Below are 6,240 nucleotides of genomic sequence, written 5' to 3'. Positions count from 1 at the left end.
TCGCAGCCAGCCTGGGTCCCCCCCCAGTTAGAGCGGCGGGGAGTTTACACGGGGTGATGACAAAGCCAAGTGTTCTCTGCACCCAAAGTCCCGAGACTCTGCGCGGGGTGGGGAGACGCGTCCCCCTGCTGTAAATGCCACCAAAGTCCTGCCCAGTCCCCCTAACCCAGCCGCCCCGCTTTCTCGGGAGCCCTTCAAGGCGCTTTGCCCTTCCCAGCCGCCGGAGTCCCCCGCTCCCTTGGCCAGCGACTCTGCCTTTGCACGCGGGCTGCTCTTCGAGGACTGCCGAGAAAACCCCGGCCCCTCGGCACTGCCCGTACAACACCAGGCTTTGTTTCCTCCCTGTCTGCTAAACTCGTTGTGTCTAACGGGGGGTGGAGGGGACGGATGAGAGCAAACAACTTCTCCCCTGGTTTGTTGACATAGCAGGTGGACTTGACGTCAAGCAGGACGCTTTACAGCGAATCCTAACAATATCCTTCTCCGCGAGGGAGTCTCCCTGCCCTGGAGGGAAGCGCAGGGGAAGGAGGGAAAGCAGCAGCGGGGGCACTGCCAAGCTGGTCCCTTTGCACTTTTTTGTTGTTGCAACCCCCCCTCCCCCTTATTACCACTCCTGTGCAGGCCACTTTGCGATCATGTGAGCGTTCACTCCCCTTCCCACAAAGAGGAGTCGGTGGGGGCACTTTTTTTTTTGTTGCATTCCCAGCAAAAAACACACACGCTTCGCACAGAGCCAGACCCACACACACACACACACACACACACACAGGGGGGAGGGAGCGCGCGAGAGACAGCGCGAGCCTCCGAGAAAGCGCGAGACACTGCGCTGGGGCTGCTGCTCCGCAGCCTGCCTCCGTTGCTGCCCCTGCCCGGGGCTCAGAGCCCCAGCGCCGCCTGCGGAGGAATATGCAGCCCATTTATTGATGCTGCTGCTTGTTGTTGCAGTCTAATCCTCCCCTCACCTCCTGTGTCTCTGCTCGCGCGTCCCGGCAGCCGCCGCCGCCGCCGCTCTTCCTCCTGCAAAGACTTTGTATGTGTGTGTTTGTGGGGGGGCTAGTTCAGCTCCTCTCTCGGTGGCCGCTCATCGGGACGCTCTACCCCGTGTCTCCTTTTGGTAAGTTTCATTCCCCCTCCCGCCCCAAGTCTCCTCTTTGACTTGTTACTTTCATTCTCCCCTTCCCTCCCCCCTCCTCCTTTACTTGCTGCTGCAAGAAAGTTTAGCTCCCGCGGCTCTAAGCATGGTGGGTACAAATGTGACATGTGTCAGATTTCTTCTTGGCGTCTCGTACCACTTGTCCCTTTAAAAAATTGTAACGCGGGGGTGTGGAGGGCGAGTTGCGAGATGGGGGAGGGGGCTAATTGGTATGCTTTTATCTATCCGTACATTAGAGTTTGAAATGTGTCTTAAAAATTTGCCTTGATAGCGCGAACACGTTTCAAAAGTGCGATGCAGACACCCAGATGTTTACTTCCCTCCCCGCAGCCCTCCCGACAATAGCATCTATCGTTTGAAACACACAAAGTTTGAATGATCAAGTTGGTGCTCTTCAGTTAATTTGGTACTTCGGAAATAGTGCTGCAAGCTACCAAACTTCGGCTTTATTTTAGAAGCGCCTATTGCAAGCTGGAGTTTTCTTTTCACAAGCCCCACCACAACTTTTAGTTTGGATGGACAATAAAGAAAATGCGTTACAATGAAATATCCTTCCTTCATCTTGGGAAGATTTTGGGGGGCGATATTTCAAAGTGAGGGGGCTTGTTGGTTTCCCCTTTCCTTTTGGTTTTGGAAAATTATGGAAGCATGTATATCCTGGTGAAGAAATATATCACGTTTCTCCTTTTTGAGATCTGTGTGTGAGAGAGAGAAACACCTTTCAGTCTCTCTCTCTCTCTGTCCATAGGTGCAGCGTGCAAAGGGGGGAGGAGGGACCAGCTATGACATTGATCCTGCATTCAGCCAGATCCAGCACTATGAACTGAACCCTCTTCTTCCCACTAGCTGCACGTGCAGTGTTTGAGGAAGGTGTTCGCCATCCACCCTCTCTGGCCAGGGCGAGTTATTGCATCTCATTGATCTTCTCTGCACAAGCAGTTACCGCTACCGCTCTTGGGTCTCCTTCTTCTCCACCTTCGCAATGCCTTTTGAATGTGCTTGGCGGATTAGTGTTAACCTTGAACAGCAACAAAACATGTTAGCCTAAAACTATAGATTAATAAATAATAATGTTAGAGCTATGAAATTCCTGAGGCACAGTTCATAGTTTGTTGTGGGAGCAGTCTCCTGAAATTCACTCCTGAAATTCAGGAGTACTCAGAGACCTAGAAACTTGTGAAAGTTTAATTCTGAGGACTTTGAGATCTAGTAGGTAAATGGCTGTAAGGCATGTTGGGCTTTGTTTTTTAAAGTTATGAGTGTAAGGACAGGAAGGGGAAGAAAAGAGCAAATGCTAACTCCCTTTTGCTCAAGTTTTTTGGGCTTTCCCACAACTAAAAATTCTTTTGAGCATATGCATGAATGTGAACATGAAATGAGATCTTTCTGAAAAACTGAATGCAAAATATAGCTCAGGGTCTAAGTTAGTTTAAAACTTGCAGCAATCAATTTGCCACAGATTTAAACTACAGTGATCAAGGTAAAGACATTTTTGTTCTGTTCCTCTACTCATCTGTTAAATTTGTGTCTGGGTCCTAGTAACTGATTCAAGAGACAAACTTTCAGAGGTTCTGAACCAGTTAAAAAGGGTAGCCCTTGATTACATTGGTGAGCTTTCAGCATTGAACTTCTATGGGGAGAAAAAGACAGAGGTAACAATTGGATCGGGGTTGAGAGAGTTATAGTCTGTATATGGGGGGAAAATATATACATAACAGATGGCAGTAACTGCACAAGACAGAACACCAGTGAAGTGTTCTTTCTAAAAACGTGCCTAAACTGACTATTTTAAAGTTAGTGTCAACTCTGTCTAGAAGAAGAGAATGCAAGTTGAGCCACAGAAGCCAGAGAATGCAGTAATGTAGAGTTGGGGAGCATTTTCATTTTTAAGAGCCTTTTAAAAATATATTTAAACAGAGACTCACACTTTCCAAATGGGTTTTATTGCATCCCCTTGCTGCTTTAGAGCCTGATTTAAAGCTTACTGAAGTAAGTGGGATTGACTTCAGTGGGCTTTGGATCAGGCCCTTGGTAGCTTGATTAACATTTTGAAGCTAGGAAGTTGCGTACTGCATGAGGGTACTCATGTTATCTTGTGAAAAATGGAAGTTAAAAATAAACTTTAAGAGATTTAGCTGCTGTTTTTGTTTTTTCTTTACCAAGTAAATTAAATCTGTCAAGGAAAAGATACTGTTGGTAGTAATGTTGCTATGAAGAAAATAAGGGTTACTCATTAAACCCAATTCTTTGATGCTGCACTAAATCCATATGCGTTAGGTATAAATCATAGTGTTCTAAAAAGGATTTTTAAAAAAATGCGTGTTTTTACCTGATGATGTCTAAATTCAATTGATCATATTAGTTACATAGATTGCAATATAAACTCTTTGTAGCATATTGCTATTTTTAACATAGTTGTGCAAAATGACAATGTGGTGTGATATTTTTGTGCATTTAAATTATTTAGCTAACTACCCAAATCAGTAAACACTTGAGAGAAGGGAAGAGGGTTTCAAATAAAGTGTTTTTCAAAATATGTATAATAATCTGAATGCCAGTCAATTTATTAACATCTAAAGTGATGTATAATCTGCTACTGTAATCAATTTTGGTAATATTCAGCAGCCAGTAGTTGCTTGGAACGAGGCCTCCCATTACATTAGGCTTTAACACTGAATAAGTTTGAACTATTGCAGGCCAATGACAATTTATACACACTTGGGGTTTTTTTAGTTTAACACCAGTGGTTCTTAATTTTGTCCCAGAAATTTTAATTTATTTCGGTAAGGTGTGTGCATCATATAAGGAAGAAAATCTTGTTTTGTGCCTTACTACTATTTGAAAAGTTGTATACAATTACCAGAGATCCTTTAAACACCAACCAAGTTAATGTTTATAGAGTGCTCAAAAGATCAAAAGTGCTACATAAGAGCTAGGTATTTTTAATTAATAAATGGATGATATTATGTTTGTGCTAGAGCTAATTTACACAACTGTACTCATCTCCAGGTTTCATTTCTTTCAAATATTGAAATTTTAGAACATAAATTAATCTTTTGTTGCTTATACAGTTTAAATGAATTTCTACAGTTAAAACGCATTGAAATAAATTATATTATGGATTTATCAGTTAGAAAAGTGGTACGTTCTTTAGTGACAAAACTGTAATCATAAAATTTACTTTATGTCCACTTTCAGCTTGTTTTCAGGACTGATTTTAAGTGAATTAAAAACTGCCGTTCACATTTTGAGGCTATATATCTGGTTCAGGATTGCATGGGCAAGTGGCATTCTGGTCTAGCAGACTGACGAGAGACAAGAACTCTTGCGTTTTGATCTTAGTGCTGCCAGTGATTTGCTATGTGGATTTGGGAATGTTAACATAGCCTCACTGTCTGTTGCTCATCTGCAAAATTAGCGTAATGCCACCTACCTGCCTATTTCACAGGGGTGAAGATTATTTATTAATGTTTGTTAAATGCAAAGTATTATTTTGTCTCTTCCCTTCAGAGTTTTTACTAGACTTATTTTGGAGCATTATTTTAATTCTAGAGTTTAATTCTAGTAGTGGTGTGAAAGAGAAATAGTGGTGTGAGTCACTTCATGTTGTTCCTCTGTGAGTTAAATCATGGAGAGGTCATTTACGTGCATGAACTGAAAGTGATTTAGGACACAGGTCACTAAGAACTACTCATGGGATGATTGTTAGTCGAGAAAATTGTAAATCACAGTTAAACTCAAATACTATCAACTCCATTACAAAAATTGAATGCTAATTTTTGGTACACTCAAACTGATTACTCTTTTTAAACTTTGGGACAGTGGTGCTAGAAATAATGTCAATTACCTATTTTTTTTCTCAACTACCACAACATAGCTCACAACTATCCCTTTGTAGAAGGGACACCCTTAATTTTTGACCCATTTTGACTTGATATTTTCCTATACTATTATTTAAAGTTTTGACATTAGAAAGACTGAGTTTATAGAAAAAGTTATATATGCTAAATTTATTAATCTAATTTATAATCTACAGATTCCAGAAATATATCTTAACTGTTCATTTTGGGGTTTTCCTCATATTTGAACTTAGCAGTTAGAAGTGCTTATTTTCTTACTAGAATTTGTACTTTTTTTTTTTTTTAATTTATATTTTAAGAATTGCTAGATCATCCTCAAAAAGCTAAGGAGCAGTAGGCTTAAAGGTATCAGTTAATAATAGCCACCTTTTTTAAGATTCTCAATTGGTTAGTAACATTTCACTTTGGAATAAACTTTTTATGTGATTTTACTTTCTGTCAGACACAGATGTTTATTGATGTAGATTTGTATTAGTTTTTGCTTCTCTCCTTTATTCATTTTTGTTAGGTCTGCATTTTAAGTGCAGGACCCTTTTGGTTAGAAGGGAGAGACCAGATGTAAAAGTGGCAGTGATAACTTTTGTGTGCTCTTACCTCTGAAGTAGGTGAAAGTAGTCTCTGATTCTCTGTAGTCTACAGGTGTGGCATCTCTTGGTACACCAAGGTGTAGTTTGGGTTGATGTTCCAAAATAACATTTAAGCAGTAGGTACCAAATTACAAATGTTGTAGTGAAACTAGACAGTGTTTGAATCCATTTAGTAAAATGCTTTGAATTCCTGCTCTAAGGCATATTAAACTAAAATATTGAACAAATTGTATCAACCTGTGTTTTAAGTCCTTTTTAATACATAGCAAAGTGGTTCCAGGGATGTATACGAATACATGCAGACTGATTGGTTTTCCCTTTTCTTTCTTTTTTTTTTTTTTTTTTTCTTTTTTCGGTTGCTGGAGTTTGCGATGATGGTGCCTTTTCTATAACTAGGCTAGAGCTTAAGAGTGTTTCTCTTCACTCACACACACACACACACAGAGGCCGAGTGCTGTGTATATATACACACATGCGCACAAACATATATATGTTGGTAAAGCTTATTCTAGAAGTCAGAGCTATTTCCCTTGGATTCTGTGTACCATACTTTAAATGTGCCTTGAGTATGGCCATTCAGTCCATTTAATGGCACAATGCTTAGTTGTAGTTGTACTAGCATAGCTAACCATTGCTAATA

General features: G+C 40.9%; 1 protein-coding gene across 1 annotated transcript in view; it reads left to right on the top strand.

Moving 5' to 3' along the window:
* The first annotated feature begins 800 nt into the window (after positions 1-800).
* FOXP2 (forkhead box P2) overlaps positions 801-6,240 on the top strand; it is a 585,642-nt gene continuing 580,202 nt past the window's right edge. Inside the window, exon 1 of the mRNA XM_034769085.1 lies at positions 801-1,114. The gene's annotated coding sequence lies outside the window, so the exon portion shown is untranslated. The remainder of the gene's footprint in view (positions 1,115-6,240) is intronic.

Source organism: Trachemys scripta, chromosome 1 (assembly GCF_013100865.1).
Source record: "Trachemys scripta elegans isolate TJP31775 chromosome 1, CAS_Tse_1.0, whole genome shotgun sequence".
In the NCBI taxonomy this organism is placed as follows: Eukaryota; Metazoa; Chordata; order Testudines; family Emydidae; genus Trachemys; species Trachemys scripta.
The sequence above is the reverse complement of the archived record's forward strand: the minus strand, read 5'-3'. Positions and strand labels throughout refer to the sequence as shown.